The sequence below is a fragment of the Ambystoma mexicanum genome, chromosome 6p, assembly GCF_040938575.1.
Source record: "Ambystoma mexicanum isolate Mex_15411 chromosome 6p, UKY_AmexF1_1, whole genome shotgun sequence".
Lineage (NCBI taxonomy): Eukaryota > Metazoa > Chordata > Amphibia > Caudata > Ambystomatidae > Ambystoma > Ambystoma mexicanum.
Genome location: NC_090935.1, coordinates 861600447 through 861613737, shown reverse-complemented (window position 1 = coordinate 861613737; position 13291 = coordinate 861600447). Strand labels below are relative to the sequence as shown.

At 48.2% G+C, this 13291-nt stretch overlaps 1 protein-coding gene across 6 annotated transcripts in view; it reads right to left on the bottom strand.

Moving 5' to 3' along the window:
* The window catches only part of FER (FER tyrosine kinase), a 2139903-nt gene that overhangs the window by 2008413 nt on the left and 118199 nt on the right, over positions 1–13291 (bottom strand). The gene's annotated exons all lie outside the window — the stretch shown is intronic.

The window sequence follows — 13291 nt, the reverse complement described above, 5'->3', positions numbered from 1 at the left end:
GCTACAACAGACTGTTCCTGTTCTGTTGTGTCCCCGTCCCATGGCATAGCCTGGGCGAGGAGGGGGCTATTCCTGATGCCCGTGCCTCGACCGGCCCCTGCTATGCTGTGGGACTCTCGGCCACGGGGTCGTTTGCTCCAGGGGGTCCCTGCTGGTCAGGGACCCTCTGTTGAGGTGGGCGGGGTGCCCGGATCCTCCCACTGTCGGCGGCATAGCCGGGGGTGGTGGTTGAGGCCTGCACGGTCGGGGGCATGCCCCTGCGGTTCCCGGCTGCACAGCGGTTCGGCTTCCTGCTGTTGCTGGTCCGGGGTGATTGCACCCCAGGTGGAGGTGAAGAGTTGGCACTCCAATATGGGCAGGGATTCACTTGTTTGCCCTATTCTTTCCGTGCCTATCGCTTGCCATTAGGTTCCTTCTCATAGGCATGGCTGCGAGGGGCTGGCTCTCCGAGTGGTTGCCTAGCAACTATTTTTCTTTTTCCCCTGTGTTCTGGGGCATGTGTCTTGGTTCGCTGTAGGAGACTCTGTCTGTGTTTCTGTGTTGGGGCAGTCATAGGGAAGCGCTCTGCAAAGCTGAGACATGTAGAGCCGCGCTCGCCTTCACCATCAACCTCCTCTTCCTCTCCCAAGAGAAGAAGGAGGAGCAGGATACCCGAGGACAAGCTTCTGAAGATTTTCAGAAAGGCCCTGCAGGAGGAGGGTATCCAGGGTCACTGCAGTAGAGTGGTATCCTCCTCTTCCTCCTCCGATGCCGCTTCCTCCAGCTTGGGTGGCTCTCCCACCTCCAAGTCTGCAAAGTTTTAGGGCAAGTACTTGGACAAGGAAGCGACGGTTGATGTCCTGCTGCAAGTGTCCCACTATATGGGGATCCCGGACTCTGACCCGTCGCTGTCTGTCAGGCGCTGCTAGGCCCCCGCCAACCCAGTTCAAGTGCACGCTTAAGAGAGGCCTACCCAGGATTCCAAGATGGCCACCAGTAGCGCTCTCGCCCCTTGGGGCCCATAACAATGAAGAAATCGCAAGTGAGCTTTCCTCGGGTGGGGACACGTTAATGAGAGTAAGTGGGTGGCCAGGAGAAGCAGAGACCGCAGGTGACTTGCAGCGCTTGCCTGCTCTGGGTCCCATGCAGTGCGGAGATCGAGAGCCATTATGCCACCTCCACAGCCAGAGAGGGTCGGGCTCTACAATACACCCGCCCAGAGCAGCAAGCACAGTGGTGCCTCACTGGAGAGCTCAGTGCTCCATGGGGTGAAGTATGGGGGCCTGGCGCTCCCGTCGGAAGAGCCCGGTGGGCAGCAGGGGCTGGAGACCGCAGAACGCCTACAACTGAAGGAACTCATTAAGCGGAGGAGGAAGATCCCACTGCCCCTTTCCTGTGGTGCCACGGAGCTGCCGGGAGCCTTTGCAGAGGCCCACCAAGCGGGAAGCACTTATAGCGGCGGGCCAATGGGGTGGACCCCTCCTGGGAACATCGGCTACCGGGAAGGAGGGGCCCTGCTCCTGAGAGAGGGCGAGAACACGTTGGGGCTGGCCGGCAGGGCTGAGCATGCATGGAGCGGAATGGGCAGCAGTTTCAATGTGGTGAGGAGCGGGGGAGGGGGCCCCAAGCCAGAATCCCTGGTGGGAAGACCAGGGGAAGGCCCCCCCCCACACCTGCGGTGAGGGCAGTCGAGGCCTGCTGGAGGACGACTTCGGCTGAGGCACCGGGGGAAGGCCCCCCCGTTGGCAGAGAAACACTGCGCTTGGAGCAAGGCGGGGGGGGGGCAAACAGCGACACAGGCAAGCGCTTGAGGAGTGGAGCTGGGGTGTCCTGGCCTCTCCGGCTATTTGAAGGCAAGCTTGGAGCAGGGGCCCAGAGAGCCCGTCCAGACTTGAGAGGAGTGCAATAAATTTGAGAGGCGACCCCCCCTAACCCAGGGAGGATTGAACATAAGTTGCCGGAGACCAGGAGGAGCAACGTCAGTGGGCCCAAGGAAGAGCGTTGCTTTTGTTCCACCAGTGTGGAGGAAGAAGGAATCACCAAGACTCTGCTTTAGGCAGGCCCATAGAGAGGTGGGGCGACAGGGGGTCCACAGCCCTAGGCCAGTTGCCTGGAGAGGCCAAGGCGAGCAATAAGGCACCGGGTATGGAGGAGGGGCCTGGACCTTTCCTCTGCTAGACCTTGCAGCACACATGGCCTCAAAATCAGGGAGGAAGACACATGAAGGGAACCTGCAAAGACTATGGTGCAGGGAGGAGGATGCTTTTAGTGGGGGAGACCAAGGACCCTTGGTCCCCCACTCGAAAGGAGGTTAGCCATGCCAGGGCCTGATCAGTGATGCCCAGGGTATCACTGAGACATGTGATCAGGGTGTTGTGGTTCACTGTATCGAAGGCGGATGAGAAGTCGAGTAGAATGAGGCGGGATGGGATTTTCGCGGCAAAGACTTGCTCACTGCCGGGAGACTCTCCGGAGCAGTCCAAGCTGCTGCCACCCTTCTCTGCAAGGCCATATGGAATGGCAGTACCAGGTCAGTTGGTGGACCTTGGTCGAGGATATCCATCAGGTCATCCTAAGAAAATCCACAGGTGGCGCAGACCACCCCATGTATTCCGTGACCCTCGACATAAGGCGCCGGTACGAGGTCTCGGCATGGGTGCCAGGCTCAGGCTTAAAGAACTCCACCTCCGGAGAGGTGTCCAGACCACTGGCGTCGTGCAACGACTGACGCAGGTCTTCAATCTGGCTATGACCAGACAAAATCTCGCCCGGTACCTCCTCAGGAACCATACCTTCCTCAGACCCTTCATCCGCCTCAGAAATATAATCCAGAGGCTGGAATGAGGGCACAGAAAAAGGGACAACAACATTCTTAGCCTTGGCAAGAGCCATTCTAGGGGGTTCCACCGTGCCACGGGGTACCTCCGACAAAGCAGCCTCGAAAGGCGTCCAGGACGTCGATGGAATCGGCATCAACGTCGAGCGTGGCACCGACGGCTTCGACACAGTCCTCGAGGGCGGAGCCCTGAGCGTGTCCTTCAACAGCCTGAGCGCCAATGGCATCGACGGCTTCCTCGGAGGCAGAGCCTTGAGACCTCGGCGCCGAGGTCTTCTTCGAAGACCTCACAGGCTCAGACAGTCTCGAGGGCGTCGAGGACCGGGACCTGGAACGGGCATGTCTAGAGCGACCATCCTTGTCCGACCGGGACCTCGAAGGTGCCCGGTGATCGCGACGACCGCTGCCATGTTGTGTCAGACAAAATCTGTGAAAGAGCAGAGAACTTCACTCCAAGCCATACGGAAAACGCTTTACTTTTTGCAACAAAATAACACAGACAACCCCTTCATAAGAAGCCCTCTCTCTCTTTGCTCATGTCAGTTTCAATGGACTCTTGCTTTGGACAGATTCTGTGTATTAGAAATTGACTAGGGCCATAGAAATGCTCAGAATACAGATGCGAGGAAAAATCACATTTGGAAAGGGACATCTGAGAATATTAACCCACGTGTAAAATTGTGCTTTCGACAAACAAGAAAATGCCTTTTAAAAAGTGAAATGTTAAACTAAGGCTCTGTGCTTGCATAGAAATGTGATGGGGGCTTGCTTTAAACATATACATATTTATTTCTAAAAGACTTGCTTTTTGGTTAAGGGAAAGAAAAATAAATAAAATGACTGTGAAGCCAGCAGACAGGTTTCACAGGCCCTGGCTTCAAAGAGCCCTGCCTTTCCTGGGAACAGGATCATCTTCCCCCAAGTAGACCAGTCCTTTGGAAACTATGAATGGGCCAAGGGGGAGCATCTCGCACCCTCATCAGACAAAGTGGCACTGCTGAAGCAGGAAATAATAGACTGCAGGACACATAAGTGTGAATTCCTGGTGACACCTCCCCTCAACTCAAGCTGAAGGGCTTCAAAGGTGAATCCATGCAACACTGGGATAAACTGACCAGAGCATGACATTTGGCTGTGGCCTGGAAAGGAATGCCCATATTTGGAACACAAAGCCAGTCCAGTTGATTTCAGAGACTATGCAGCTTATGTCATTCATTTCAGTCACCAAAAGACATATTAATGAGAAATGATGACCATTTAAATGTCAGGTTGGCTCCATTAAAATAAGACGTAGGTTTTTCTAACATGTTGGAGACGCAAGCCCCGGGAAAATGTGAATTCTGGGGAAAATATACATGGCACAACTTTATAAATTAATGGGAACATGACCAGTGATAATATGTATACATATATAAAATTGTAGAATTGTAGATGAACTATTTTCCATGGAAAAGGTGAAAGATTGCCAGACTGACTAAACAGCATTGCACCGTCTTGAGATTTGGATCAGCATGTGTCTTGTAAAATACGTAGTCTGCCCGTATAAGTTTCCTAATGATGACATTTGTAAATATGAGTGTTTTGTTCCATAAATGATTTTTGTAAAAGTAACTTTGGTAGGACAAAAACGCATTGTAAAAATACCCACCATAAAACTGAGTCACCTCCTTCAGTCCAATCTGCTTCCAAGGAGGAGGCGACATACATAGGCTGACCTATCCGATGTTAAGAGTTATGTCTAGCTTGAGTCAGCCCCATAGTAAAATCCCCTGATGTCATGCTCCTTATATAAAGGGGAGGCATAGGGAGCTCTGAACTCTCTTCTGACTTTTCCAGCTCCTGCGCATCCAGAGACCCAGACATTCCAGATTCACCCTGCAAGATTCCAGATTCAACTGCCAGACCAGAGATAGCTGACCCTATTCAGGTAGAACCACTGATCTAGAAAAAACCCACAAAAATCCCAATAATTCAGGGAGAAAGGGGGAAAATCTGTGGTACCCTTTTGGAAGTTTCCTGTGACCAGACCGGCTTTTGCCCCGCGTACTGCTTGCCCTGCTGATCCACCTCGCTGTCCAGTGACCAGACTTGGCCCAGCCGTCCCCTTCTAGGAGAGCCCGCCGCTGTGTGCAGTGACCAGACCTTGCCTCACTGTCCAGAAACCCGGTCTGCTGTCCAAGCTACCCCATTCAAGTGCTTGTTGCGATTATTTCCCTTCCCCAGCAACCACAAATTGCATCCCTTGCTTTGGTACCTTGTATTAGGTCCAATCCTATAGAGATACTATAGCTGCCCTAGCAAAAATCCTTAAAACTGTCAGAATTCTCTGTGTAGCTTGTTTTTAGGAAAATCTGTCGTGATCTCCAAGTGTAAGTGCCATTCTTTCCAACTCATATCAGACCTTGTGTAAGTCCTTAGTACTATTTTGAATAAATTAATTCCCCCCATAAAGAGGCACACGGCGTGAGGGGGTTGAGACTGCAGCTTAACCTTTTTACAGGCGGGTTGCCTCTTTTCTAGCCACTAAAACTTAATCTCAGTAAAACTTGTAATTTCCTTTCCAAACTGATTTTCCCTGTTTCTTTTCCCGCTAAGAATCCCATACTAATAGCCATTGAGAGTTACCCTTTCACTTTCATATTATACCTGTGATGTGCATGTGTCCCTTATCATCAAAACCGCATTCCGATTTTGTCTATTTAACCCACTTTTCAAGCTATTTTGTGATTTTAAATCCGTGAAAAAAAGAAAATGCAATTTCTCCACTTGTGATTTGGCTGCACTGTGTTTTTCCTTTCCAAGTCGATTTTCTGAACTGTATGCCCGTTGTCAGTACATTGCCTTGTAGTTTGCTAGTGTTCTTACATCTTTGATACTACTATACTCATTTCTACCTCATTCATTCAACCACACATGTAAAATAAGTTCTATTTGGCTCAATTTTCAAAGGTTTTCAATCCGATTTTGCCTCCCATTCAGAGGGGGAAGGTCGGATTTGCATTCTGTTTGTTGCCTAGTATACCCTACTCGTTGCTACTCCTTTCTACCCATACATATTTGGTTAACAGGGGTTAACAGGGGTTTGAGGGAGCATTGCAGTGGGAAATACTAACTGTGGTGCTATCAGAAAACACCTCCCAAAAATAATCTTGCCTGTATTCACTTGTGCATTATATATCTGATGTTAGAAGGTCAACCTAAGTGAGTTCTATCAATTTACAGTGTAATTATCACCCCACCGATGATTGCTGCCCTATATTAAATGTGTGTGATTTTCATTGAAATTTTAAAATAAATAAAGATTGCATTATTACACACCAGCTGAGTCATGGTCCAGTGTGACCCGGGGTGTTTGTAAAGGTGGGTTTGAGACGGGTTGGGTGCCTTCTCAAATTGAATTCATAATAAATAAAATAAAAGTATTTTGATTGTGCGCTGCAACCCACGGCTAGTAGCAAGAGTCCTGGTCTGGAGTGTACTGTGTCTTTGAAAACCTGAACAAAAGTTATGCCCACACCACTGAATCGACCCCCACACGTCTGCATTCCATGATAAGAAAAGCGACCCTCCTGTCATAACACAAATCAAGTGTCCATAAAAGATCTGAGCGTGCGCAACTCTATTTCTTCCAGCATAAGACACAGCCTTTGTAACACGAGGTACAGGAAGGGATAAATTAAAGATCAAAATCCAGGGTGGAGACCTTGAGTGCTGGAGGTGCGGTATCAACGAAGCACTGAATGTGTGGGTCAGCATAACTGTATTTTATCCTCCCTTCACCCTGGCACCAATCTCTGTGCCACCCAGGTGCATGCCACAGTGATGGAATAGGGAGCTTAGCATGTTAGTTTAGCTGTAACATTCTATTATACAAGCAACCTGACCTTCACCTAAAACTGAGATGAGCCCAGCGGACCCACGTGTAGAATGATCGACGGCAACAGAACTAACCAATTGTAGCCTGGCATCCCCTATGAAGCAGGCCCATCTATAGGGTTCTACCAATCGGTAGCACCAGTTCTTAACGTATATGACGACGCCACATGGCTTTTTAAGCGTCTGCTTGTCCTTAGATTAACCAGAGCGCTCTCAAGCAGCAGAGTCCGTTGCTGATATTTGTATCTTGTACAATTAAACCTTTGTTATACTTGCAATGCTATCTCCTGGGCAATTTCCCTCAAGGGTTGTCGTTATTCTGGAGTGAGCATAAAAGGGGACTTGCCTTCAATAGTTAATGAGTCCCGCTCAAGAATCCACCTGTAAAGACCTAGAGGCAACCTTCATAGTTCGCTCAAAGTTGAGACTGTTGGCAAATCCCACTACAGCAATGACTGTACTGGTGGTGTGCCCAGATAACAACTCATCCCAGAAATTCCCCACACCCACTCCATTACCTCTGTGAATAAACTTCCTAAAATATACCTGGTTTGTTATTAAAGCGGGGCAGAACAAAATCAGGTGTTCAAGGTTTTTCACCCCATTGTTATTTCCACAAAAACGACACTTACCCATTGCAACTTCGCACTGGCCATAGCGAACCAACACCACTTTGGTCTGCAAAAAATTCAATCGAAACAGTAAAAAAGTCCTCCTCGCGCTGCGTCTGAAAATGGTCAAATCCTGACCCCCCCCCACCCCCCGGACTCTTTTCCGTATTTAAATGTTTTAAGAAGTCATAGGAGTGCATGCGCTCAACAACCTCAATCCAGTCGTGCTGAAAGAGTGCTGATTTTACCCTAGTTGGATCTCTCCCAAGGACATCCTTAAGCGAGACCCAGCTGAGCCAAGATTGTCTCACACAAGACAGACTTCATTTAAGGCACCCTTCTGCTCACCATTACAGACTCCAGAGACTCAGTCAAGGGGGATACAATGTTCCCATACATTGATTACAGCCTCCATTATTGCTTGTGACCTCAATGAATTTATACCCAATTTGTATTGAATGGCAACTAGAGGTACAGACTTCTGCAAGTGTAAGGCTCGATTCCATTTAAGGCTTTCAATACGAGGAAGGGAAGCAATGGTTCAAAAAAGATGGATTTCACAACCATATAGTAATTTAGGAACAATTTTCCCTTTATGAAATCTAAGTGATGGTAATAACGGGAACCTACCATATTTTAAGTCCACTCTTATCAATTGATTTGTTAGACTAATGGAACAAGCATGCAGCCATTCGCTGATCTGTACCTGGTCGGGACACAATCGGGAAGCCCAAATACATGAAACTAGCAACCCGTTCTAAGGGTTGCTCTTGAACCCACTATCGAAATACAGTTGATTTATATCTCCATGAGCACTGCATAATATTTGTTTTGAGTTGAGGGTTGATAAGTGACTCTTCATAAAGATGCTGAAGGCCTTCAACTGCCTTTGAAGGCCGATTTCTGTGGTGTCAAATAATAACAAATCATCGGCATAACTTAAGTAACTCTCAAATCAATCCATTTAGGTGGGACAAGTGCCGCCGGATGTAAATAATCCTCCACATCAGACATATAAAGGTTAAACAGACAGGGGACCAAAATGCACCCCTTGATGTGGGGATAGATGTTGACAAGGCACCAGACGCATTAAGTATGACCAGAATCACAGATTGTTCATGGAGAGCAAATGCATCAGATAAATTGATGGTGGCTATAAAACAGAGTCATATTGATTTGCCCAATCAAGGAGTGGAACAGATTTTAATAACACTCCATTCAGCGAGGCACTCATGTGCTCGCGAAAGCCCGTCTGCCAATTCTTCAAGATATCGGTCGACCTAGCCTGGGACTGCAGCTCATCCAACAGCAAGGTCGCAAAGACCTTGCTGTTAGAGTCCAAAATAGCCAATGGCCTATAACTGCACGGGTTAGAGTGGGATCCCTTTTTATAGATAGGCACCACATGGGCCACTTGCCAAGAGGTTGGAAAGAGGTTTGTGGCCAGTATATGTTTAAACAGCAAGTCCAATGGAATTGACCAGTTTCCCAGGGGACTCTTGAATAGGGTGTAAGATAATTCCTTAGGTCCAGCCGCACGAGAAGAACTGATCTTTGGTGATCACCCTCTATAGTGTCCTGGTCAAAGGAAAGAGTCCAAGCATCACCAGCTTTATCTTGGAAAGATGAAAACTCCACAATGTCAAGTGATGGAGCACAGAACAATTTCTCAAAATGAAGAACCCATTTAGATTCAGAAACTGCATTTACTTGAGAATCTTGTGGTTGAGATGGGCACCTATTAAAGAGGTCCCAGAACTCACAGGTATTCTTGTTTTTTTAAAAAAGGGTCCAACATAGCTTCAAGGTCCCGCTGTAACAGAGTACCCCTATGACCCTTTAACCAATACCTTTAGGCCCAATTAGCCCTTTTGATAGCAGGGACACTCGTGACAGGAGCAACTGCACTACTCTCTTTAATATCCTAAATCTGTGCTCTGAGCGCCCGCTTTCTATCAGCTACCTTCCCGTCATATATGTGGACGTTTCTGCATTGGACTGTTTAGATCTCGGTCTAGAGCCCACAGACTTATTAATGAGGTCAACTACAAAAGTCTCAAAACTGTCTGCTGTAAAGGTTTCTAATTTCCAGATGTAAGTAGTCTCTGCCATAAGAGACTGTAGCAACCTGTTAACTAGTGTCAGATTCTGCAAGGACCACGAGATGCTATTGCCTGCATATTTTACCCAAAGAGCTTCAGGACCATGAACAGGACCTGAGGGAAACTAATAAGAAAGAGGCCCTCAGCATTCTGTGATCACTAAAGTCAATGTCAAAAACACAGAACTCCGAACAGCTCGAATTACACATTTCTCCATGTGCGTTTTTCAGAGGAATATCTCCTGGTATAGTCCCAGTTAACATCTGCAACCACAATCTCCCACCAATGATTTTTTCATAGTACATTAGACCAAGATATTACAGAACTGCTCTGGTCAGATACTACGCAGTAAGGATTAAAGTTCCCCAACATTATGACTTGACGTCCAGAAAAATCTGAATGCAACTCATTAACCTGGGTCGTTGAACAAGTCAAAGCTTTCTCAAGATCGATAATACCAGTATGCCAACAGACATTCACACATAGGAGATGTAAATAGTGACGCCCCCCCTGAGAAAGTGTTACATGAATAGCTGAAAAGCCTCTACAAATCTCTATATATTTTACAACTTGTAATGCCGGATCAGATTTTACCAAAATTACAAGACTGCCAGATGAGCAGTCAAGCAGCCCTTTAACCCTTTAAGTGCCATGGGTTTCCCCCCCCCCCCAGTGCCAAGGCCTTTTTTGGTGATTTCGTATGTCGCCATTCAATGCCTTGTAACTTTTTTGTTACATGAGATATCTGGGCCAAATTTGGCCCCTTTTTTCCCCCACATGTAGGCGGTCGTAACGCCACCCGGGAATCCTAGGTTGCTGTAGGGGGGTGAGAAAAAAAGCAAAAAGGGCGAAAATGTGTTTTTCTAAAAATGCCAATAAAATGATGTACAAAGAGGCCTGTGTTTTTTTTTCCTTGTAAGAGCTAGCAACAAATGGTTTGATGTGCTGAATTCCCCAATTTCCTGGCTTTCAAGAACAGGTTGATGTGGTTATCAACCGTTTTGTGAGCGGTAGGCGATTTTGCCCATTTTTGCCAATTGGACATGTGTGGACGGAATGGAAGAAAAGGGTAGGAAAGCCGAATTGGAGGACAGAAAGGCATACATTTCTGAAAAGTAGACAAAATTCCAAGTTTAGGAAAGGGTGATTTGCGCAGGTCAGGTGACAACTAGGTAGGGGAAAATTCCATAGTTTGGGGAAAAAGCGGGAAAATTACTGAAAAAAAGTTATGTGGTGGACATAGTTGGCTTGGTACGGCAATGGCTTCTATGAATTTTGAGAAAAACAATGCTCTGGTACATTACCCCGACTCTTGCAGTTAGGAAATCACACATTTTTGTAGTGTTTCACAAAACAAGCAATACCACAAGCCAAACACTGAGCCATGGTACACAGGAGTTTTATGCTTACGGCCTGAACAGACGTACTTAGCATGTGTAAATCAGGAAAACCAATGTGGTGAGGAACGGCAAGCATATATTTTTTGAAAGAGCACAGGCAGACATTTTCAAGGGTAGGTGACTTGTGCAGGTTACAAAAGTGTATGGTGCCTAAAGCAGCGACTAAATGTAGGGCACATTTGGGAAATGAAAGGGTTGTGTGACAAAGGGCACCAGCAAATAGGTCGAAACGTTATGAAAACCTAACAAACACAACCCATGGCCTAACTTCCCGCGTTCCCACACTTGTCCCGACGAAACGGTACCTCACATGTGTGGGTGCACCTACCTGGGCGCCAAGGGGAAAGCCTAAAACACGCCTAACCCCAAGTCTTTTCCGACAGCTGAATTTCACATTTTTTTCAGAAGGGCACACCATACAGATATGGGCTTAGGGTGTCCAAGCCACCAAGGAAAACAGGGAACCCCATGCATTTCCGAAAAGAGGACACCCGTGGGAATCTGCAGAGGTCTGACTTGCGCAAATCGGCCCAGAATTTATTACCCAAAAAGTCTGAAATGTGGTGAAAAAAACCCAATTTCCGCACATTTCACTCGACTCACTCACCGAAACACGCCGCCAACAACACATGGCCTACCTTCCCGCGTTCCCAAACGTGTCCCGACGGAAACGGTACCTCACATGTGTGGGTGCACCTACCTGGGCGCCAAGGGGAAAGCCTAAAACACGACTAACTCCAAGTCTTTTCCAACAGCAAAATTTCGCGATTTTTTCAGAAGGGCATACAGATATGGGCCTAAGGTGTCCAAGCCAACAAGGAAAACAGTGAACCCCATGCATTTCCAAAAACAGGACCCCTGTGGGAATCCACAGAGGTCTGACTTGTGCAAATCGGCCCAGAATTTATTACCCAGAAAGCCCAGCAAAGTCCAAAATGTGGCAAAACAACCCAATTTCCGCACATTTCACTTGGCTCACCCACCGTAAAACGCCGCCACCAACACATGGCCTACCTTCCCATGTTCCCACACGTGTCCCGATGAAAACAGTAACTCACATGTGTGGGTGCAACTACCGGGGCGCAGAGTGACGAAGGCGAAAATACGGGTAACCCCAACTCTTTTCGCACAGCAGGATTGCAGGATTTTGACTCGTGTGCACACCATACAGATTTGGGTCTAGGGTGTCCAAGCCACCAAGGAAAACTGGGAACCCCATGCATTTCTGAAAAGGACACCCGTGGGAATGCACAGAGGTCTGACTTGCGAAGCGGGCCAGAATTTATTACCCAAAATCCACAACAAAGTGACCATTGTGTTTTTTCCCCACCAAATATTACACTTTGTCAGGGATTGTGGCTAATAAAAACTGGGGCAATGTGTGCAAGGCAGACCTCTGCGGATTCCCGCGGGTGTCCTCTTTTGGGAAATGCATGGGGTTCCCTGTTTTCCTTGGTGGCTTAGACACCCTAGGCCCAAATCTGTAGGGTGTGCGCATGCGCAGAATTCCTGAAATTAGGCTTTGCCGAAAGACTTGGGGTTAGCCGTGTTGTAGGCTTTCCCTTTTGCGTCCAGGTAGGTGCACCCACACATGTGAGGTACCGTTTGTCGGGACACGTGTGGGAACGTGGGACGGTAGGTCATGTGTTGTTGGCGGCGTATTTCGGTGGGTGAGCAGAGGGAAATATGCAGAAATTGTGTTTCCCCCCCAAATTTAGACTTTGCCGGGGGTTCTGGGTAATAAATTCTAGGCCGATTAGGGCAAGTCAGACCTCTGTGGATTCCCACCGGTGTCCTCCTTTGGGAAATACATGGGGTTCCCAGTTTTCCTTGCTGGCTTCGACACCCTAGGCCCAAATCTGTAGGTTGCCCACATGAACAAAATGTGCTGTGCCAAAAGGCTTGGGGTTACCAGTGGGTTAGCCTTTTCCTTTTGCGCCCAGGTAGGTGCACCCACACATGTGAGGTACCGTTTTCGTCGGGACACCTGTGGGAACGCGGGAAGGTATGACATTGGTTGTTGGCAATGTGTTTCAGTGAGTGGACAGAGGGAAATATCTCTGAAATTGGCTGGAAATAAAGACAATTCTCTCACTTTTCGCTCTGGCAACCCACCAAAACACGGCGCAAACACCACATGGCCTACCTTCCTGCGTCCCCACACGTGTCCCGATGAAAACGGTACCTCACATGTGTGGGTGCACCCACCTGGGCGCAAAGCAGAAAGCCTTAAACACGGCTAACCCGACATCTGAATTTCAGGATTTTTTCAGAAGCACACACCATACAGATATGGGCCTACGGTGTCCAAGCCACCAAGGAAAACCGTGAATCCCATGCATTTCTGAAAAGAAGACACCACGGCAATCCAAAGATGTCTGACTTGCGCAAATCTCCCCAGAATGTATTACCCACAAGCCCCGCCAAAGACCCACATGGGAGAAGGGTGCCCAAGAGCAAGGATATTACTGCCGACTTTGCTGGAGC